Source organism: Hemitrygon akajei, chromosome 21, assembly GCF_048418815.1.
Source record: "Hemitrygon akajei chromosome 21, sHemAka1.3, whole genome shotgun sequence".
Taxonomy (NCBI): Eukaryota; Metazoa; Chordata; class Chondrichthyes; order Myliobatiformes; family Dasyatidae; genus Hemitrygon; species Hemitrygon akajei.
Window position 1 is genome coordinate 27,492,957 of NC_133144.1, and position 25,090 is coordinate 27,518,046.

The following is a 25,090-nucleotide window of genomic DNA, read 5'->3' on the forward strand; positions in this document are numbered from 1 at the left end:
TGCATTAATTATTCATAAAATGTGGTCTGATCTTCATCCAAGTCAAAATTACACACTTCTTTTCATCAATACTGAGTACACCATTTAAACAATCACAGTCAATGAGATGTGAGATTGGACACACGATTTGTAGAGGTGCCCTGTCCTATAATAAAGACACAAAGTGAGGTTACTGACAGAGCCTGTTCTTCTTCAGAAATATCTGTTAATGTGCACCATGCCACAATCAAAAATTTCAGAGGACCTTAGAAGAGGAATTGTAGAAATGGATCAAGCTGGAAAAGTCTACAAAAGCATTTTTAAAAACCTGAGTGTTCATCAGTCTAAAGCAAGATAAGCTGTCTACAAATGGAGGAAATCAGTATTGTTGTTACTCTCCCTGGGAGTGAGCATCCTGGAAAAATCTCACTAAGGGTACAACATGCAATGTTGGAGGAGGTGAAAAAGAACCCAAAGGCGACAGCAAAGGACCTGCAGAAATCTCTAAAACTTGAAGTCTCTGCTCACATGTCCACTTTAAGAAAAACACAGAACAAAAATGGTGTTTATGGAAAGACACCACTGCTGTCCAAAAAAAACTGATAACATTGCTGCATGTCTCAAGTTTGAAAAAGACCACCTGAATGTTCCACAATCCATCTGGGACATTGTTCTGTGGATAGGCAAAACAAAAGTTGAACTTTTTGGCAGAAATGCACACTGCTATGTTTAGAGGAAAAAGGGCATTGCACAGCTCCCCCAAAACCTCATCCCAGCTGTGAAGCATGGTGGAAGCAGCATCATGGTTTGGGGCTGCTTTGCTGCCTCAGGGCCAGGGCAATTTGCAAACCTCCAATTGAGGTAACATTGAATTCAAAATTATATCAAGATATTTCACAGGAGAATGTCGGTAGTGGTCCATTACCTGAAGTTTAATAGAGTTGGATGATGCAACAAGGCAAGGATCTGAAATATGAGAGTAAATCAACAACCGAATGGTTTTTAAAAAATGTTATGGAATGGCCAAGTCAGAGTTCAGACCTTAACGCAACTGAGATGCTGTGGCATCACCAGAAGAGGGCTGTTCATGCAAGGTATCCCAGAAATATCGAGGACCTGAAATAGTTTTCTATGGAGGAATGTTCTAAAATTCCTCCTCACCATTGTGCAAGTCTGATCAGCAGCTACAGGAAATGTTTCGTGGAGGTTATTGCTGCTAAAGGAGGTTCTACAGGTTATTAAATACAAGGAGTCACATTCTTTTTCCAGTCTGGACTGTGAATGATTGAACAATGTGTTCAATAAAGACATGAAACATACAAATGTTTATATTATTAGTTTAGGCTGATTGTGTTTGTCTATTATAGTAACTTGCATGAAGATCCAGAACAAATTTTAAGAGTAATTAATGTAGAAAACCAGGTAATTGACAGAGGATTCACAAACTTTTTATAGCAACTGTAGGTGAGAACTTAAGAATCAGGAGGTCAAGAATACATGAAGCAGTCTTTTTCAATACTCACTAGCTACAGCATGGTGCTAGATTCTTTGTATGTTAAAAAAATAAAACAAATAACTACAGGTCAGTGTGCCTAATATAGGTCACAAGAAAATTACTGGAAAAGATGGATAGAAGGACCGATAGAAGGATTAGAATGGAGATGATAAAGTTAGTTGGAATGGTGATGTTAATATGTAGTTCAACATATTAAAGGGTGGAGGCAGAGCAAAAGTAGCATCACATTTTTAAAGATACCTACATGAATCCTGAAGGTCATGGACCAAGAGCCAAAAATATTGACTTTAATGGCTCTTTTGGGCTGGGATAGACCTTATGCTACATATTTAAAGCAAAATCACTTCATGGCACCCAAGTGAAAAAAATCTTTTGTAAAAGAAAACAAAGCAAAATGCAGATAATTAGGCTAGTCTTATGTGTAGTAATGACCACTATAATCAATAGAAATCCAGATAACCACATTGGGGTAGCTCTAAACTGAGGGGAAGGTTTAGATCATAATCCTGAATAAAAAGTAGGAGCCTCTAAAAGAACAGATTAATAAAGTGTGATGATCAAACAGTCATTGGTGTAAAGACATCGTCAAGATTTCACAATTAAATAAACCACTGCAGCAATGGATAAAATTGAAAATCTATTACCTCCAAGTACTTTATGCAAACTGTAAACACATGCATTTCAAAACACCTATCCAGCGCTGAATTACTACTTTCCAAATAGTGAACTGGCTGAACTGAAATTAAACTTTGCTTTTAGTTACCACAGCAAGATGAAACATGTACTTATACAAGAAAATACAATTTAAATGAACATATGGAAGTCTATCCACTTTGTTGAGCACCTCCGCTCCATCTGCAAAAAGCAGGATTTCCTGGTGGCCAACCATTTTAATTCCTATCCCCATTCCTGTTCTGACATGTTGGTCCATGGCCTCCTCTTCTGCCATGAGGAGGCCACTCAGGTTGGAGGAGCAATAACTCATGTTTCATCGAGGTGGTCTTCAACCTGATGGCATGAACATCAATTTCTCTAACCTCCAGTAATTCTCCACCCACCCCTTCCCCTTCTTCAATTCCCAATTCTGGCCTCTTACCTTTTCTCCTCACCTATCTTCTCCCCACTGCTGCCCTCCCCATTCCCTTTCTCCAATGGTCCCCTCTCCTATCAAGATTCCTTCTCCAGTCCTCATCTTTTCCACCTCACCTCCCAGCTTCTTACTTCATCCTCTCCCCACCCACCTGGCTTCACCCATCACATTCTAGCTTGTTCTCCTTCCACCCCTTCACCTTTTTTGTCCCCTAGCATCTTCCCCCTCCATTCCAGTGCTGATGAAGAGACTTTACCAACATGTCAAGGGTTTATTCATTACCATAGATGCTGGCTGACTGAGTTTCTCCAGCATTTCATGTGCATTGCTTTGAAAATCTGCTCTATTGGGTTGTGGGTATAGAGAACATGAAGTAGTGATTACAGGAATTCTATTCACAATTGATTTTGAATACCATTATACATGTCACAATTACTGAATTAATTTTATATTTGTTGTACTTAGATTTTGAAAATTCATAAAGCATGTTTTTGGTTATATTATATGCTTAGCTTCACACAAACTTTATTTACGTGATGGCATGACAGCAAGTTTTCATTTGCACCAAATTATTTTAAAATTTACATCTGCAAATTAGAAAATTAAGTAATTGCTGACTGATAATTTTGCCAAATCCTTGGGTCACTAAGTAGGCAATTTTATATCACAATTTTAGAATAGATAATAGCACCGTGGTGATAACCTGAAGATATCCCCAAATTGTATGTGTGTTGTTCGTCAGCCCAGAAAACACCTTAGAGCAGAACACCTGCATTTAAAGTTTACATTCATAACAATCCTGGAAAATTTAATTTATAGGTTGTAGAGATGTAAACAGTATCTAAATGCTAAACAATTAATTTTAAAAGCACTGAGATGAGGCAGAATTTCACCTTCAAACATCATCAATAATGTGATATTCTGCAAAGATTACACAGAAAATACAAAGTTGAGGGAAGGGAGTATGGATGTGGGTCTAAAAACATGGGTGTTCTGAACAATGGGTTGACAGAGCAAATATTAAGACATTCTCCCTTGGGAAGGGATTAAATATTCTAAAAGATAAATATGATACCTATCTAATTCATTACTTTTATACTTTATTTAGAGTTTAAGATTTGGTATGTCAACAAAGACTAACAAATTTCTACAGATATACCATGGATAGCATTCTGATTGATTACATCACACCTGGTATGGTGCCTCTAATGCAAAGGATTGAAAGACACTACAGAAGTTGTAGGCTCAGCCAACTCCATTATGGACACAGCCTTCCCACCATCAAGAACATCTTCAAAAGGCAGTGCATCAAGAAGGCACATCATTAAGGACTGTCACCTTCCAGGATATGTCCTCTTTCCTTTACTGCCATTGGGGAGGAGGTACAGGAGCATAAAGATGCACAATCAAAATTTTTGTAGCAGCTTCTTGGCCTCTGCCATCAGATTTCTGTACAGTCCATGAACATTAAAAGGAAAAGTCAGGTACACTTTTTTTTTGGTAATTTACTAGTAACTTTTTAATGTCTTGCACAGTACTGCCATCACAAAACAACTAATTTGATGCCATACAATATTTCAGTGATAAACCCAATTGAGATTATGAGTGCAAGAGAAATAAAAGCCACTATGAAATATTTTCTACTATACGCTTCAATGCTCACTTTGTGCTGTAGGAGTTCTACAGAAAATAGGATCTACTTGATCTGAATCACTAAATATATTGAAAGCTCCAGACACTGAAAGTGTGTTGGATTTCAATATTTCTGAGAAATTACACTACAAGTATCACATGAAATTGTTGGTGTTTTTGCTTCCCCTCTTCTCTGGATGCATGTTTCCAGTATAAGAAACAGTTTGCAGCAAGTCACATGTCCCAACCCAAACGCATTGGTTAATACAAATCATTAAATACTCAGGTAAAGTAAATACTAAATAGTGATGGACTGATATCAGAACCACCTTCAAAGAGCAAATATGATTCATAGGAGAATAAGAATCAGATAATAATGGTACAACTGAAGTCCAGCGCAAAAAAAAACCGCCAAAACTGCAGGCTTGGGTTGATTTAATATCATTCTTATGCTCTAGTACAAAAACTTTTTAAAAATCATGTGTTTGACTGGTGTTATGAAAGGTAAGAAATATTTTGTCTGTTCCAAGAAAATGAAAAATTCCACACGACATGCTGGCTCTTAATGTGCTACTAGAGCTTGTGTTCCAGAAAACAGACTGGGCCTGGGGCTGCAAGAATCAGGCAATTACAATAAGCAGATGGTCAACACAACACAACAGGGCCAAAAACACAGCTATTTAGATCCTGCACATCAAAAAGAATTACAGAATTTGTAATCGGTTGCTTCTTGAGTTCTTGGAATGCCCATAAGCAATAATGCGGAGGGGATATGGTGGGGTGGGTTGGTTAAGCACAATCACCAAGTTCAAAGTTAAAATCTAGAAATGATTGCCATTTTATGGACCAAACCTCTTATTTATCCCTAGCCACCAGGGAGCTACTGACAAAATCCTTCTTGTGGGTTAGCTCATCTTTCTGAGCACACACAGATATGCAGAAGTCAGACATAAAATGCAGGCAAGATGCAGGCAGCACCTCTAAACCTCCACTTTGCTGACAGATTTACCAAGTCCAGGGATTGGATGATTCAACTGTAATCCAGCACAACACAACACTCAAAATAAATATAACAATGATCAAAAGAATTAAAATAGGTGAAGCGCCTTCGGCCCAAGGCATCAACTCTTACACTTCCCACAGTTGGGGCTTGACCTGCTGTGTTCTCACCGAATTTTCTGTTTTCATTTTAGTATTAAATGTAATTTGCTTCAGAAGCCACTCGCAACCATATCAAGTAGATGCTATAGGTCAAAAAGTCCCTTGTGCCAGTGGTAACTACATCCACTTAATTGCAGAATGACCTTGAAATGAAAACTAATATGGATCATTCCGAGATGCCGAATAAACTTTGCAGAAGCAGCAGTGTTAACATAACACTCCTCCATTTTGTAATTCTCAGATATCCAAAGAATCAGACTACCTTTATGAAGAAAAGCTTGAACAGAAGCAGGCAAATGCTTTCAGGATTCACCCAATCATCATCAAAAGAACATTTAAAACACAAAAGATTCTGCGGATGCTAGAAATCTTGAGCCATGGATAAAATGCTGAAGAATTCAAAAGTCAGGCAACATCCATGGAACGGAATAAACACTTGATGTTTTGAGCTGAGACCCTTCATCAGGACTAGAAAACAAAGGGGCAGAAGCTAGAATAAGGTGGTGGGTGAGGAGGAGGAGGATAGGTGAAGCCAGAGAGGGGAAAACAGAGGGGAGCATGAAGTGAGAAGCTGGGAGGTGATAGGTGGAAGAGGGAATCCGGAAAGCAAGGATAGTGGATATGGAAGAAAGGGAAGGAGGGAGGGCACTTTAAGGAAGTGATGGGTGGGTGAGAAGACAGGAACCAGAATAGGGAATGGAAAAAGAGGAGGGGGGAGAAAATTTATCTGTTATGACTAATATTAAAACCAGTATTATGACTTCATATTTCATATGAGCTGCCTCTGATGCTCCCCCCTATTTTAAAAGTTGCAGTTCCGCCCAATACATGACCATATTGCTGCTCAGGATAAAATGAAGAATAAAATTCAATTCATGAGGTTCTATATGTACAACAGTGGCTTTCAATGTAATTTACTGCACTTATCACAAACAGTGAACAGAAGCAATACAAGGATCATTCATCAAGTTTAAAGTAAATCTATTATCAAAGTACATACATGTCATCATACACTACCCTGAGATACATTTTCCTGCAGGCATTCACAGTAGATACAAAGAAACACAACAGAATCAATGAAAAATTGCAAAGACGGACAAATAACTAGTGTGCAAAAGACAAACTCTGCAAATACAAAAAAAAACAAATAATAGTAATAATAAATAAGTAATAAATGGACTCACTTGAAAAGCAAGTCCTTTAGAATTGTGGGATCAGTCCAGTCAACTCACAAGGTCAGACTGTAAAGCTAAATTCTAAAAAGATAAATTGAGTGTTTGGCAAAGTATTTCAGGGGGGTGGGGGAGTGCAATGTACAAAAGTAACCGCACTGAACAAAGCCATTCCATGCTATTACCTGTTGATGACAGTTGTGAAGAAAGCAAACATTTTTTTAGCTTACAACCAAAATAAATTCATTCAAGACAAAGAATTTCTAATTGCACCCTTCCTCCATCATAGTGGACAAATCCTGTATTGTCTAAGACAAGTACTTCTTTTCATTCAGCATGGACAATGCTAGAGATTATTTAGGAATTAAATAGCCTGCATTACATGCAACAAATTAATAATTCACAAAGTAGCTGGCTGTATTATAGTTATCAGATTAGCTATTTATGGACATATTCTCATATTAACACTGCAAGTACAAACCGCACCAGTGATGATTTGCTCCAGCATGAAACCAAAGATGCATTTTACCTTCAAATATGAAATTTGTGTTCCTATATATTGCACTGCTAATTGATCAGGGAGAGGTTGATGTTGCAGAACAAAAGATGCTGTGCTTAGTTTTAACATGAAAAAAGCAAACTTCACAGCTAACTTTTCCTGCCTGCAACTCAGGCACAAGAAACAAAAGACAACCAGCAAGCTGGAAAACCTACAGAATTCTAATGACAGTCTGATAAGCCACAGTTGTACATTAATGACCAATTCCACTCTCCCAATTCAGCAAGCTGAGAAACTGCAGTTAATATACGTGAAATATACAACGAGGAAATCACAACACAAAAACATTCTGATCATAGCCGATGTTATTCTATTCAGCAAAAAATCTAACTACATCTCTTTATTGAAGAAAAAGCTACTGAAAAAAATAGGTCAGCCAGTTTGTGGAGAGAAAAGTAGAATTAAACAATAACTACTAACTTTTGCTTTCTTAGATGCTTTGCATGAACTGCTTTGAATTGTCAATACATTTTGCCAAGATCAGCTGGAGAAAACAGTTAGTCTAGCTAGTACTGAATATGAGACTACAGTTAAAAAAAATCAATCATCTGATTGAGATGACATCATGATGTTAGAGCTTCACAGGGCTCCAAGCATCTCAGATTTAAATGCCAGCTTGACCTTAGATAAAATATGCACTTTTGCATCTGAAAAAAATAATATATGCAGTTATACGACAATTTACAGCGCTAAAATGTGAATGAATGCTCTATCAATGCTTTCTTCTGTTAAGACTGAAACCAAGCAATCATTACAATAAATCCCTGCTATAACCCAGTATCCTCAAATGCAATGTCAATTCTCATTATATTTACATATTTCAATCTTGTATATTGTATATAATTAATCTACACCCACATTGATAGTGATAACTTTCAAGGAAATGCTTTATATTACATAATTTATCACTTACCAGTCATCTGCTTTAAGCTAATTACGGCTTTTACCCATATTGATGTAAAATTTACTGAATTTACTCTCCAGTGCTGTGATTTCCAATACAATAAATCCCCACAGTTCCATCCACTATACAGCACATTGTTGATTTGCAATAATGCATGTTTACCTTCCAATTTATTTTAATTGAAATAAAACTACTGGGCCTCAACTACATTGTATAAAATTGATTGACATCTGCACTCATGCACATCAACCTTTAAATGCTGTGATTTAAAAAAATCTGATTTTAATCTCTCCTAGTGCACATCCGTGATTCGAATCTGCGTTAATGCAAGGTTATCCTGGTCGTTCTATCCAGCTTGCCGGCATTGCATAACGTCCTTTCCCTCAATTGGACTTCTGCACCTTCCCTGCAGTGCTGGTTGCTAGGCCGGTTGCTAGCCAGACCCAATCACGGGGCTCTACCTTACCGTAAAGCTGCTGCTTGCAGGTGTTTCGGGAGAGGCGGAAGCGAGAAAGAAACGCAGCCCCTGAGCTGTGCTATTTCATCCTAATCTTCCGTATTATTCCAGTCTCTTCTACCGCGGGCTGCCCCGCTGCCTCTCTCGGCGCCCGACTTGTACGGAGGCGTCTTTTCCAGCGGCGGCCCCTTTTCCGGTCGGCAACTCTCGCGAGAACAAAGGCACCTTCCCTACTCCTCCCGCGAGATCTGCCAGCATCAGTACCAGTCACTCATCGGTCACCATGGCAACCTCAGCCCTCTCCACCGGCCAGGTAGGAAGGTATCTATGAACTCTAAGGAGGCTGTCACACGTTCCCCACACCGAGTCAAGCCAATAAGAAAACTTGTAAAGTTGCCTCCTTTGAGAAATGTGCAACTGGGGAAAAGTATGAGGCAAGTCAGGGTTACCATACCAACCAATATGCCCCTCTGAGGCTACTCCCATTTAGCCATATCACTCTAAACCTTTCCCATCCATGTACCCTCTCCTTGCCTCTTTAATTTAGTTATTGTATCTACCTCAACCACTTCTCTGACAGCTAGATCCATCTATTCAAGATTCAAGATAGTGTAATCTAATTTCCTGAACACAGTGTAAAGGAGAACAGAATAATTGTGACTTCAGATCTGATGCAGCACAAAAGAAGCATAAATGATAAAGAACACAATAGCAATAAAACAAAATAAATATAAATAATAAGATAACTTATATACATAGATTGATTGTATGTCCATAAAGCTGACACTAGTCTCTACATAAGGTGACTGACAGGAAATAATAAAATACTGTAGTGGGTGGAGTTGGTGGGTACAGGTGTTAAGCAGCCTTACTGCTTGGGGAAAGTAACAGTTTTTGAGTTTGGTAGTTTTGGCATGGATGCTACACAGCCTGGTGGGAGTGAGACAAACAGTCCATCAGCAAGGTGGGTGGGATCCTTCATGATGTTACTGGACCTTTTTCAACACAATATATCCTTTGGTGGTGGATAGGCTGGTGCCAGTGATGCATTGGGTAGTTTTGGCTGCTCATTGTAGAGATTTCCTATCCGCTGCAGAGCAGTTGCCTTACCAAACACTGATGCAGCTTGTTAGGATGCTGTCTACTGCACATCTGTAGGATGTTGTGAGTATAGTTGAGTAAAGTCCAGCTCTCTTCAACCTCCTCAAAAAAAATAGAGATGTCTGGTGAGCTAACCTGATTGTGTAGGGTGTGTTCTGGGACGACGAGATGTTTTGTGTGATGTGCACTCCCAGGAGTTTGAAACTGCTTGCAGTTTCCATTGGCTATGTCACCGATATAAAGGGGAGTGTGGGTTGTTCGAGTTCTCTTGAAGTCAAAAACCACCTCCTTTGTCTTGTTGACATCAGGTTATTTGCCTGGCACCAGGTTTTGAGTTCTTCCATCTCCTCTCTGTAGGCCATTTCTTTGTTGTTGGTGAGGACTCCCACCACTGTCATGTCATCGGCAAACTATATGATGTGCTTGCTCAGGTGTTTGGCCATGCAGTCATGTGTGTGCAGAGTGTACAGCGATTGGCTCAGCACACAGACCTGTGGGGACACCTGTGTTAAAGATGATATGGAGGGAGGAGTGGTTGTACATCCTGACTATTTGAGGTCTATTCATTAGGAATGTGCCACCCTCTGTATGGAGTTACCTCCCAGGTCCCTTCTCACATTAAACTTATGTCCTCCAGGGTTTGATTCCATTTTCCCAGGGGGGATAAAAATCATGTGTGTATTCATTCTATTTAAATCCCTCATGATTTTATACGCCTCAATAAATTCAAGTTCATGTTTATTGGTATTCAACATGTGTACAGCCAACTGAAACAGCATTTCTCTAGACCAAGGTGCAAAACACAGTACATATGACTCATGCACAACACATACAGTAATGTTACAGCAAATAAATTAACAAGTATTAACATATATTTCAGAAGATTGACATTTAGCATCAGTGCATTTACGACTCAAATTTAAAAAGTAAACAGCATAACATTTTTGGCGCTTCATAAATGATGAAACCTGGGTGATGGTAGTTTAGTCATCTGATGGCCTGAGGGAAGAAGCTGCTTCCCATCCTTTTCCTAATGCTACAGTATGCGCTGCCTTTTGGTAATAAGTCAAAGAGATTGTGGGATGGATAGGAGGAATTCTTGACAATGCTAAGGGCTCCATGTATGCAGCACTCCTGATAAATATCTCAGATGGGTGGAAGAGGGACCCCAATGTTCCTCTCAGCAGGACTTGGTAAGGACTTGTGGTCAGATGCCTTGCGATTCCTGTACCAGATGGTGATGCAGTGAATCAGGACATTTGGACACTCTCATTAGTGCTGCTGTAAAAATGGGTTAGAATGGTGTTGGGGCGGGAGCCTTGCTTGCCTCAATTTTCTCAGGAAGTGGAGATACTGCTGTACTTTCTTGACTGGTTTTGAGGGACCAGGTGAGATTGTCTGTTTCATGCACTCCCAGATATTTGGTTCTCTCCATAGAGGAGCAATTTATGTACAGTGAGAGGAATGAGTTAGCTTTCATCTCTTATGTCCCCAATCATCTCTTTACTCTTGTCTACGTTGAGACTCAAGTTGTTGCACTTGCACCACTTTACAAATTACTCTACCTTCTCTCTGCTTGCAGTCCCTCGATCTTCTACACACCAACCAAGTCCTGGCTTGTCCAACCTCTCTCCATGATTCATCACACTCCACCAGGTGTGCTCTTTTGTGCAGATGTATAGAATGAAGGTAGTATGAAATGTGTTACAATACGGCAACAATGAATATAGAATTGAGACAGGTTTTTTTTATAAACAAATAAACATTTATTTAAACTCTGGTCAATAAAAATGAAAAGTAAACAAACAACTAACTTAACCGGAAGTTAACTGCTATACGGCAACTCGAACAGTTCTTAAAGCAATAAATGTGAACACAGTTCTTAAAGTGATAAATGTGAAAGTCCAAATGATTTATACAGTCAATTAGGAGAGACTTTCCTAAAGTAACTAATTCCTCGACGATGTGACTTTACTTCTGATCCCAGCCGAAATATGCCTTGCCTGAAGGATTTACGATGAAGGAAATAAAAACGGCTTGAAGGAACTAACCGTTTCCTTGTCGAATAACACTGCGCCCAATCCTTTCTGCTCTTACAATGCAGGGGCTCTCTCGAATGCAGGTTACTATTTCCAGAACGAAGATCTAATAAGGTCGATCCTGTATTACCGCCGATGGCACCAACTTTACTCGATCCTTCGAGTTTCCATACTTCAGTAAATCTTCATTCTCCAATACTTAGACTTTAAAATTAAATCGAAGATACATCAAACATAACTGGCAGTGATTTTCAAAACTGCCGGCACAACGACAATGTACCTTACAGTAAGAATTAAAATTCCACTTTAAAACAAAACTGCATCATGAAACCAATTACGCAGCATAACGGAGTAACGGACGACTTAAACAACGTCCCAACAAAAACTCCTGCGTCACAGCAGGCTTTCCCCGTTTTATACCTGTTGGAATAGGCCATCACATGACCCCACAGGTGGAAAGATTACATCATGTGACCTCATACTGGCAGGAAAATGCATCACCCCACTATCACAAGACCATTACATCACACTCACCAAATACTCAATTACATCATAGTCATGAAACAGTCACAAGATATCCATGAGGTATGTAACAAATGTGTAAATGAATTGACTGCTGGGAAATGAATGTACCTTTGACATTAAGGCAACATTTGACCAAGTGTGAAATGAAAGAGTTCATGTAGCTTAAGTCAGTGAGCATCCAGTATAAAACAGATTGATGGCTAGATTCATTCCTTGCACAATCATCCCATCCTTAGGACTTAACTAAAGAAAGTGCAGTGTCCTAGTCTTTAACTACTTCATCACTAACTTTCCTTCCATTATAAAATTAAAATGTACAATGTTCAATTTCATTCACAACTTCATTCATGGCATCACGCACAACATGCTGGAGGAACTTAGCAGGTTGGGCAGCATCCGTGAAAATGAGCAGTCAACATTTCAGGCCGAGACCCTTTGTCAGGACTGAAGAGGAAGAGGAAGCCTGACTGTCCTGATGAAGGTTCTCGGCCCGAAATGTTGACTGCTCATTTCCACCTGTACAATGTACTGTGTATGTTAATCAAAATGGCTTCTTTGTTTTGTTAAGAGTAGGAATGCTTCTTTGTTTGATAAGTGTTTCTCTCGCAGTTGTTTAGCTTTAGACTTGCTGATATTGGGATTGTATTCATTTGTTGACCAATGGGGAATGTTATTTTGTCTTGTGAGGCTGGGAGCTTGGGGGTTTTCATGGTCTTTTCAGGGAAGTCAGGAAGAAGACGCCGAGGAAGGTGGATGTGCATTGCACTGCTTGGTCGACCACCAGGGTGGTCCCAGGTGCAAGGACGTGGAGGTCGGAGGAAAGTGACGATGGGTCGAATGGTTTGATGGTTGAGCTCCAACGATGTGCACTAAACTGACTGAACTTTGATAAGTTGGCACCTTTTACTTTATGTTCTTTTCCTTCATATATATTGTATTACATAGTACTCTTTTAGTTTTAGTAAAATCTTGAAGTGTATTCCATAATGGTATCCGGTGTGAGTTTGATATGGTGTGTGTGCGCGTGGCATAAACTTGATTCTCACAGCACCTGCGTGTACAGGAAGTGGGGTTGGTGAGTGGCTGGATCTCCTTTTCCCCTAGACATATACCAGCCTGTTGGGTAAGCGTTACACACAGATGCTGCCCGACCTGCTGAATTCCTCCAGCATGTTGTGCATGTTGCTTTGACCCCAGCATCTGCAGTGCATTATGTGTTTTCATTCATGGCATAGAAGTGATTGGCAATGAACATCTACAGCAAGGAAGAATCTAATGACCCACCCTCAACATTAAATTTACTATTTCTAATTTCTCCACTATCTATATCCTTTGACCAGAAACTTATTTACTAACCATATGAATCGCACAGCTGCAAGACCAGGCTGGATATGTGGCAGGTGACTTATGCCTTGACATTTCCAAGACATTCAGCCACCTATAAGGTAGAAGTTGGGAATGTGATGGGATATTTTCCTCTTACCTGGATGAATGCAAATCTACCAACTCTCAAGAAGCTCAGCACCACTCAAAGTAAAAAAGGCCATTTGATCAGCAGTCAGTTCACTACAATACAACTCCCTCACCCAAAACATGTGGTTGAACTGTGCACCTTAAACAAAATGCACTGCAGTTACTGGCCTTGGTTACTTCGACATCGCCTCATAAACTCATGATCTGTCATCAAGAAAGATAAGGAGAACTTTAGGCCCCTGCATTTTCTCTCCATTTCACACACAATTCTGATTTGGAACTATAGCCCCAGTTCTTCATTGTCATTGCATCTAAATTCAGAAACTTCCTTTCAACAGAAATATGGGAGCGCCTTCTCCAGAAAGACTATAGTGGTTCAAGAATATGAATCATGAGTAATTGGCCTGAATAACAAATGCTTTCCTCACCAGTGAGCTCCAGATCCTGAACAATGCATGAAACAAAGGAAATAAATTACAGAAAGTCTTATATTTTTATCAATATTTCTTAATTAGAGAAAGATAAATGTTTTTCTTTCTTCTAAATGTTTCTGATCAACAGTCAAGGTAGAAAAGGCTCTTGACAGAATAACAAAGTCAAAGTCGAGTTTATTGTCATATGCAAGCTGTACAAGTATGCACAGGGGCAATGAGAAACTTAGTTGCAGGAGCATCACAGATACATAGCATCTTATAAGTGGCATTTATGACAAGATCACAAATTAAACATGTACACAAGTTCTACAAGAAATTTATAAAAGCCTATTTAGTGTAAATTGATCAATGTGGTCATATTGTTGCTAAATAATAGCAATTAGGGGTTGTGCCGATTTGTTCACAAACCAAATGGTTGAAGGGCAATACCTGCTGGTGTGGGACTTTAGGCTTCTGTGTCTCCTTCCCAGTTTGGGCTAGTGCAGAGGTGGGGACTTATCTAATTTGTGTTGCACTTTGACTCTCACTGGCTGCTGCTTCACTAAAGAATGCAGCAGTGTAACTGATGGGATGTAGAGGCCACATTGCCACAAATGCCGAGTATAATGATAGGCATGGGATAGGGTCCTATGAGATCGGGCCTATTGGCTTAGTTTAAAGGCATCCAAAATACAAAATGCAACCAATGATCCTGCTAAATAATGTAGCTGCAACACACTTCCATGCTGTTAAGGATTTATTTCCCATGTATGCTTCATAATGATAGTTAATTCAATGATTAAAATTTTACTTTGAGCTGGTATTTAGATATTTGTAAGTTAATTACCCATGTAAACCATACACTTGGTAAAAAAGCAAGTCTCATGCACTGAATCTGTCAGTCGAAGTTTCATTATGAGTCATGATCTTTACTTATTCCCAATAACATTGCACCTTTAAAAAAAAGTCCACTAGAATTCAAGAGAATGTAGTAAATTAGCACTTTACAAATGGAAATTAGTGATTTGTTTTGCATTTATAATGCCTATGGTTGCAAAACAAATTGCAAAACCTTTCCTGCACCAGCTTCTTATATCTAGGTACACAAGTTCTCTGCTATTCTCTGCTATCAGTGGTATCAACCACTGGCAATTATGCCGTCACCCTTCTCTGTCAATGTAGTTTTGCCTGAAGCAGGTTCCACAGAGACAGGTTGATTTAATGGGTGGAATGTGTTCTCATCATTATTAGAAGAAATTTGATAATTAAAAATTGTGAGGGGCCTGTGGTGTTACTTCACACAAGCCAAATTGGATGTATTACTCATATCACTGCTGTCACAATGCAAGAACTCCACATGTAAGGCCCAAGGAAAAGAAAAGAGCCTCCAATGCTGCAATGCTGTTTGATCTCTACTCTCACATATGGCAACCTCAGAAACTGCATAAGCACATGTCAAAGTTCAAAGTAAATTCATTAAAGTATATATATATATATATATATATATCATGATAAACCACTCTGAGATTCATTTTCTTACAGGCATTCACAGTAGAACAAAAAAACCCCAATAGAATCAATGTAAAACTATATTCAACGACTGACATAGAATCAAAGTGTAAAAGGAGACAAACAGTGAAAATACATGTAACCCTAAGGTTCTGTCGGCTCCGTAAGCCTAGGGAAGACAACCTCTGGCCCCACTAAACATATGAGATTGAGGTGCAAAACCTCCGGTTTGTGTGAATGCTGTGTGATGTGTTACCCCATTCCAAATCCGTACCACAAAGTAACAGACAGCACTCCATATGCAAATAAATGATGTACCCTTATAATTCTTATTTTGACTAAAGGGTTAGCAAAGTAAAACAAAAAGAAAATGGCCCATTTTAATGAAACCGTCTAATGTGCACATTGTTGGATCTCACAGTTTCCCTTCCAATGGTCCTCCACCATTTTCCCCTGGGCTTCGTCGACTCCCGACCCCACTCTGTCCTGGTGTCTACGACCTCTCCTTTCTGGCATCTTCTTTCTTCATCTTCTGCCAAACAAAAGACCCAGACCATCTCAGTCTCAGGCACACAACAAGAAAAAAACACGCCCTTCATTGGACAGCGCACTTTCCAAAGCCCCCGTAATCTCTAGCCATAACCCAAACACTGCTGCTATAGAAAAACCATTACATTAGCAGTGCTTCTACAGAAAGACCATTACATTAGCATTGAAACCTTTTCCAGGGTGTTACATACAAAAAAAAAGTTAATTAATTAACACTGAGAACATGAGTTGTAGAATCCTTGAAAGTGAGTCCATCGGTTCTGGAATCAGTTCAGTGTTGTGGTGTGTGAAGTTATCCACGCTGGTTCAGGAGCCTGACAGTTGAAGAGCCATGACTGTCCCTGGTGGTGTGGGACCCAAGACTCCTTTACTCCTTCTCAATGGCAGTTGTGCAAACAACATGTTGAGGTCTTAGCTGCTTCCCTCTCAAAAACAGTTGAGTCTTACCAAACTAGCCAACAAGAAACCCAACTGGACCCAACCAATGACAGCTTACATCACCCCACTCCTGAGTTTTGCCAGATGGATAAGTTTCTCCTTTCTGCCTTAATGTCTTCAGGGAATAGTCAATGTTAATTGTCCTTAACATCCTAAGAAGGAACTGTGAAATTGTTTTAGCATTTCTCCAATCAAAAGGTCAATGCCATTTGTGGCCATTATAAGCCACCTCAGAGTATAGGTTAAAGACCAAGATCAATTAAAAGCCCAGAGACTTCCACAGTGATCTGCTAAACATTGAACTCTCTGTTGAAGTTGGAGCTATTCCCAACTTTTGTTTCACCTAGATCTGACAAAGGAACTTTGAGCTGAAATGTAAACTTTGGTTCTCTTTCAGCAGATGCTGCTTCATTTATGTTTTTATTTCAAATTTCCAGCATCTGCATTTTATTTGATTTTCAAAAGTAGATCATTTTAATATCAGAGTGCATGGATGCAGTTACAAACCATAATCACAAGGTGGAGGTGATGAGCCATAATTGAAGCTAAATGACTTAAATGTTCACAGAAAATTTATCACTATCTATACCCTGATCTGTATGCTGAAGGATGAAATTGCTGGACAGAACTATCCAAGTTTGTTCAGCAAGTCCCCGCATAGTATCAAAGCTCCATACAATGCAGTTTGGTTACATGTACATACAGACTAGAACATGCCTCATAAAGAAAACTGCTGGTGATAATGTTGAAATATGTTGAAATTATACCCTCAACTCACCCATCTTTCAAAGGATATCAACATATCAACTAAAAATATTAAGTCTTAAAGATCATTCAAATGCAATGAATTACCTAACACTGGTACTGTGGAAGACTGTCCAGTTATAAATACCATGGAGTCTTGTGAGTTGTATTTCATATGGAATCCAACTGTAGGTAGAGTCAGGGGAACACTAATAAATTCAGTACTTGCACATTCAGGAGACTCATGTTCAGGATAAATGTAAGTGACTCATGAAACTTGCTCTATTTCTTAGCAAAGTTGGGTCCGTGAATTCTCTTAAGTTTTATTGCCACACTTTTCTACCCATTTCTCCTGAAGCTACTGAGGTACCATTTTACAGGTACTAGAAACTCACTCATCCTACCTCACAGTAGTGACAACCCTAAATGAATGATTATGTGTAGGTTCCCTCCCCAAACTGTATAGGACACAAATAAAGACACAAAAGCAAATGTGATCACACACTAAAGGAATAACCAAATACTATCTAGTTGGATCATATATGTCAGTGTTTCCCTACCTTTTTTTAGGTCAACACCCCCCTAAAGCACTTTCCTATTTGCCAACATCCCCCGAAAGCACCTTCATACTTGCCTACACCTCTCTTAGGCACAATATATGTTCCATCGTCCCCATAGTGTAAAAATATGTCTACCGTATGCTAACATGAGAAAAATAATTCTGCTTTAAATCTTTATTTGTCTTTAAACCTAGTTTACACAGTACCTGTGTGCTGTACAGCAGCTTTGATATCAATGTGATCCTTGAGTTGATGATTTTTAGCAAGAGTTAAAATATCTGGTTCAAGTTGTGACAGAAAAGCCTTAAGTCCCCACACGTAACAATGTCCAAGTGGTTTCTGTTTTTCTGAGTATATGGTTCACTGCACTGAAGCCTTTTTCAACAAGGTAGGAGAATGGAAATGAGTAGGTTGGCTCTTCTCCAAAGACCGGGAAACTTTGTATGACAGTGTAGCCACATACCACAAGAGCCAACAGTTTTGAAAAACATTTTTGCTTCTTCATGATTCTGAATTTTGATATTTTTTCTTGCAAGCTCTCTTCCTGTTCTTTCACCTTGAAAAGGAAAGGGTTAATTACCCAGTATGGAATTTCCAGATTGTTCAAGTCCTTGAATAAATTCTAGAAATTCTTCATCAGTGCCTGCAGGTGTAAGCAGTCCTCTTGCAAATCACCATCTGTGAAAGAATGCCGTACTTTCCATGCAGGGAAACTGAGAACATTCTTCTACCAGTGTTTTGCTTATATTTTCCAATTTTCTGATAAAAGTGAACATTGATTGCACTTATTGCCTGCATTAAATTGAAATTCTCACCCTGCAGTTTCATTTTTAGACTGTTCATTTTGTCGTACAGATCAGCTAGGTATGCTACCTCTCCACGTAGAAGTTCAATCTTGTTTCCCAAGCTCTTGTCAACTTTAATCAAAAGTTCAAACACAGTATCAAAAATAAATGTTTTAAGCAGCAGTCTTCAGTGTGAAGAAGCAAGTGTTCAAAGTCTTCATTGTTATCCTGGCATAACTGATGAAATATTCTGCTATTTAATAGATGAGCCTTAATTTTATTGATAGCAGATATTACAAGAGTTATGCTTTAAAAATGTCGCTGCTTGAGGTTTTTGGCTGCGAGGTGTTAAAGATGAATTTCACAATGGATTGCAAGCAGACTTGGAATTTCTTTTTTCATAAATGCCACAAAACCAGCATGGTGACCTGTCATATCTGGTGCTCCATCTGTTGCATAAGAAACCATGTTCCGAATCAGAATACTTTTATCCTCAATATACATTTTGATCTTGTCGTAGAATGATTCATTGTTGCAATTTGCTTTTTTAACTTTTTACAAAAGAGAATCTCTTCATAAACCTTTTCATTTTTGATAAGACATACATGTGCCAATAGCAATGTTTCATTGTCTCGTACAGTTGACTCATCTAGTTTTATCTTAAATTCTGTTTTTTGTAGCTATGTGCATAGTTGATATTCAATGTCTTCGCTCATATCATCAATAAGATGAGCAACAGAGTTATTATTCAGAGGAATTGATTTTAAAATTCTGGTATCCATTTTGAGAACAGTTGTGAGCACTTCTGATACAGCAGGCATTATTAATCTTTCACCAATTATATGAGATTTTCCACACTTTGCTATTATTTTGGAAATGTTATAAGAAGCAATGAGACCTCTGTCAAAGTCATTTTCAGCTTTCTTGGCAAATGATTCAATGCTTCTTTCAACTTCTGGAGCTTAGTAATACCATAAGTAGCCTTTTTAGGGTGTCTTTTACGGAATTGTTCCTGCAATCTTGATGTTTTCATGGCTTCATTAGACAGTACAGTATTACAAATAAGACACATGGTGTGTCACTGATCTGATAGGAACAGAATAAAAAAATACTCCAGTTATGTAAACACGAGGAAATCTGCAGATGCTGGAAATTCAAACAACACAGACAAAATGCTGGTGGAACACAGCAGGCCAGGCAGCATCTATAGGGAGAAGTGCTGTCGACGTTTCAGGCCGAGACACTTCGTCAGGACTAACCAAAAGGAAAGATAGTAAGAGATTTGAAAGTAGTGGGGGGAGGGGGAAATGCAAAATGATAGGAGAAGACCAGAGGGGGTGGGATGAAGCTAAGAGCTGGAAAGGTGATTGGCGAAAGTGATACAGAGCTGGAGAAGGGAAAGGATCATGGGATGGGAGGCCTTGGGAGAAAGAAAGGGGGGGGGGGGGTGAAACACCGGAGGGACATGGAGAACAGGCAAACAACTAAATATGTAAGGGATGGGGTAAGAAGGGGAGGAGGGGCATTAACGGAAGTTAGAGAACATTGAATGTTGACTTCTCTAACTTCTTTTGGAAAGGTAAGATGTCAAGAATATCGTTGGAAAAATTGACATGGAAATTTGATCTAGGAGGGTTACAACTTCCAAACTTTAAGAATTATTATAAAGCAAATCAACTTAGATTTATTGCATCTTTTTTTGATGAAGATAAACCAGCATGGATTAGAATAGAACTAGATAAAATAGGAGAAAATATACCAGAAGATTTTATATATAAGTGGGAATCTAAATGGATACGGGAAAAGAAAGAATCTCCTATATTAAAACATTTGATTGATTTATGGAATAAGATAAATGTTGATGATGAGATAAGGAAATCTTTATTAGCAAAAAGACCTTTAATTCAAAATAAACTTATTCCTTTTACAATGGATAACCAACTTTTATACAACTGGTTTCAAAAAGGGATTAGATATATAGGAGACTGTTTTGAAGGAGGTATATTAATATCATTTGATCAATTAAAGAATAAATACAAAATATCAAACAACACTCTTTTTTGTTATTTCCAATTAAGGGCTTATTTAAGAGATAAACTGGGTCAAACAATGTTATTGCCAAAACCTAATGAAATAGAAACTTTAATTCAAAAAGGAAAAAATTAAAAATTTATTTCTTGTATGTATAGTTTGATTCAAAAACAGGCAATTAAACAAGGAATTCATAAGTCAAGACAAAAATGGGAAACTGACTTGAATATTAAAATTGAAGAAACAAGTTGGCCAAGACTATGTCTTGACAGTATGACAAATACAACAAATGTCCAGTTAAGATTAGTACAATATAATTTTTTACATCAATTATATATTACACCACAAAAAATAAATTAATTAAACCCAAATTTATCTGATCAATGCTTCCGATGTAATCAAGAAATTGGTACCTTTTTACATTCTACTTGGTCTTGTTTGAAAATTCAACCTTTTTGGACAAATTTAAGAGTTTTACTGGAACAAATTATTGGAACACAACTTCCACATAACCCAATATTATTTTTACTAGGCGATATTGAAGGGATAAAACCAAAACCCAAATTGAATAAATATCAGAAAGAATTCATAAAAATTGCATTGGGAGTAGCCAAAAAGGCTATTGCAGTTACTTGGAAATCGGATTCATACTTAAGTATAGATCGTTGGAAGAACGAAATCTTCAACTGTATTCCACTTGAAAAAATTACTTATAATTTAAGAGATAAATATGAAACATTTCTGAAAATTTGGCGCCCTTATTTACAAAAGTTAGGATTAAATATATAGGTGCTCCGAAGATAAAATTATTGGTTATTTGGGGAAATAAATAAATATATATACTAAAGCTATTATGAACTCCATGGAGCATGTGGGGATCTTCCGATATCCAGGCATTCTCTCTTTCTTTCTTTCTTTTTTTCTTATTTTTTTTTCTGTTTCTTTCTATAGGGATATGTTAGGGGAGAGGGGGGAAGGGTTGATAATTTTTTTTTCTTTCCTTCTGTAATCATTTGAAAACTCAATAAAAAAATTTTAAACAACTAAATATGTAAGGGATGGGGTAAGAAGGGGAGGAGGGGCATTAATAGAAGTTAGAGAAGTCAATGTTCAATGTTCTCTAACTTTTGTTAATGCCCCTCCTCCCCTTCTTACCCCATTCCTTACATATTTAGTTGTTTGCCTGTTCTCCATCTCCCTTTGGTGTTTCCCCCCCTTTCTTTCTCCCGAGGCCTCCCGTCCCATGATCCTTTCCCTTCTCCAGCTCTGTATCACTTTTGCCAATCACCTTTCCAGCTTAGCTTCATCCCACCCCCTCCTTCTCCTATCATTTCGCATTTCCCCCTCCCCCACTACTTTCAAATCTCTTACTATCTTTCCTTTTGGTTAGTCCTGACGAAGGGTCTTGGCCCGAAACGTCGACAGCACTTCTCCCTATAGATGCTCCAGGTATGTAACATTGTACTGATGCGCCTTCTGTAGTTTCTGTTTCTTGGCAGCATGAGAAAGCAAGGCTTCACTGCTTTTAGACTCAGAGATCACACCATACATATTTATCCATCATTAACAGGGCTAAATTAAAATTAAAAAATTAACACATACTGGGAATGCCTATTGGATGTTGATGATTGCAGCGAGTTGACATGGTCGGTCAGGTCTTGAGCCTCAAGTTAGGATGCGGCTTACCACCGCCTCCCCCCCCCCCCCCGCCAAAGAATCTTGAACACCCTTAATGTCGCAGTTGAGAGTTATTGATATAAGTTTACATGCATAGAAAGAGCCCATTTATCAAATCATGATTCTCTCGGCTGAACAAAACACTAATGCCCTGGTCTATATATCTTTGAACCTTTTCCGGCTTCATTTATTTCTCCAATTTTGCACTTAGAGGAAGCAAAGAACTCTGTCTCACCCATTCTAAATGAGATACCACTCCTTCATCCAACTTTGCTCTCTTACAGCAATGTGGACCTGAGTTATAAGGAAAAGTTGAATAAGTTAGGATTTTATTCCCTGGAGTATCAGGAGAATGAGTGAAAATTTGATAGAATTATACAAAATTATGAGGGATAAATGCAAAGGTAAATGCAAAGATAGGGTAAATGCAAACAAGTTTTTTCACTGAGGTTAGGTGAGATTAGAACTTGAGGTCGTAGGTTAAGGGTCAAAGGTGAAATATTTAAGGGGAACCTGAGGCGAACTTCTTCATTCAAACAGTGGTGCGAGTGTGGAATGGTGGATTTGGGTTTGATTGTAACATTTAGAGAAGTTTGAATAAATACGTGGATAGGAAGAGTATGGGTCAATGCGACTAGGCAAAATAACAGTTCATCATGGACTAGATAGGCCAAAGGGACTGTTACTGGGCTGGAGTGCTCTATGACTCTATGCTATGGCCATATAGTCAACATAGACCACTGAAACAGCTCCTTTGGTCCACCGAGTCATTATCAAATACCCATTTAAACTAATCCTGCTCAAAGCTCATTTTATATTAGCTGTATATCCATCAACTTTTTCCAGATTCTATCACTCCCCTACAATCTACAGAGGCCATTTTACCTTCTAACTGTACTTGGGATGTGGGAGAAAACCAGAGCACCTGGAAGAAACCATGTGGTCACAGAGAGACAATGCAAATTACTCAGATATCATTTGAGGTCTGGATTGAAACCAGGATGATGGAGATGTGAGATCATCATTTTCTGAGCCGCACCATTATGGTGCCTCGTAATTAATCAGAATCAGGTTTATTATCACTGACATATGTTGTGAAGTGTGTTGTTTTGTGACAGCAGTACACTTAAAGATGCAAAAAATACTCTGCATTCAAAAATCTGATGGCGGCAGAATAAGAGTTGTTCTTAGAACTTTCAGCATCAGTGGCAAGCTCCTGTATCTCCTCCCCGATGCATTGTCAAGGGTTAATCTTTGTGCTTATCAAATGTCTCACCGCCACTGTGGCCTTGAACGTAACCAGGAGCTTTAATTACTACGAGAGGAATAAACCCATGACAGTACAATACTACTGTGGAAACAACAGTGGGAACATGAAGTATAGGTGAAGAGTGGTGATAGGTGAAAATTGGTTCTAATTTGGTGGTTTGAGCTGGTGATATGTATATTTACTGCAGCACTTCATATTAGTGGAAAGGGTATAAAATTAGAGTGACCGGGAGCTTGAGAGTAGTTCTTCAAGACTTTACCAATGAACAGTGCCGCAAACCAAGTCGGAGTTGTGCTGTGGTGAGAGTAGTCCGTGCTTGCATAGATAAGTGCTCTAAAGTTTGCTATTTTGTCCTAATAAACCAAGTTTTGTCATTTTAAGTAGATAATTGGAGTTTGTGTCTTTCTGTCTATGCAAGCCTGGATGGTGAGATTCCTTGATGATGATGTCACTTTCTTGAAGCACCACTTCTTGATAATGTCCTACTTGGTGGAGAGGGATGTGTTTGTGTTGGATTTGCTTAACCTACAACCCTTTGCAGTCTCTTTCGAACATGTGCATTGGAACTTTCTTACCAGCCAGTGATGCAACCAGTGAGAATGCTCTCCACTGTACATCTGTATAAATTTTCAAGTCTTTTGTGACATACTAAATCTCCTCAAACTCCAAAATGAAGTGGAACTGCAGATGAGGCTTCTTCAAAATCATATCAATGTATTGGGTCCAAGATAGATCCTCTGAGATGTTGATGCCCAGGAACTTGAAGCTGCTGTATGTGACAAATGGAATGTTCTCCCAGTTTATCTTGTCTCAATTGTGATAATCCACTTCATCATCCACTTGAAACCATGAATTAATGCGGCTCACAGAAAATGCTGGTGGAACACAGCAGGCCAGGCAGCATCTATAGGGAGAAGCACCATCGACGTTTCGGGCCGAGACCCTTCGTCAGGACTAACTGAAAGGAAAGATAGTAAGAGATTTGAAAGTAGTGGAGGGAGGGGGAAATGCAAAATGATAGGAGAAGACCGGAGGGGGTGGGATGAAGCTAAGAGCTGGAAAGGTGATTGGCGAAAGTGATACAGAGCTGGAGAAGGGAAAGGATCATGGGACGGGAGGCCTCGGGAGAAAGAAAGGGGAAAGGGGGGAAGCACCAGAGGGACATGGAGAACAGGCAAACAACTAAATATGTCAGGGATGGGGTAAGAAGGGGAGGAGGGGCATTAATGGAAGTTAGAGAAGTCAATGTTCATGCCATCAGGTTGGAGGCTACCCAGCCGGTATATAAGGTGTTGTTCCTCCAACCTGAGTGTGGATTCATTTTGACAGTAGAGGAGGCCATAGATAGACATATCAAAATGGGAATGGGACGTGGAATTAAAATGTGTGGCCACTGAGAGATCCTGCTTTTTCTGGCTGACCGAGCGTAGGTGTTCAGCTAAATGGTCTCCCAGTCTGCGTCGGGTCTCACCAATATATAAAAGCCACACCGGGAGCACCGGATGC

General features: G+C 39.0%; 1 protein-coding gene across 2 annotated transcripts in view; it reads right to left on the reverse strand.

Moving 5' to 3' along the window:
- Positions 1–25,090, reverse strand: part of LOC140714176 (secretory carrier-associated membrane protein 5) — a 366,120-nt gene that overhangs the window by 58,612 nt on the left and 282,418 nt on the right. The window contains exon 1 of one of the 2 annotated variants that reach the window (XM_073025051.1): positions 8,480–8,686. The exons of the other annotated variant lie outside the window; for it this stretch is intronic. The gene's annotated coding sequence lies outside the window, so the exon portion shown is untranslated. Of the gene's footprint in view, positions 1–8,479; positions 8,687–25,090 lie in introns of those variants that run through there. 2 annotated transcript variants of the gene reach the window in all.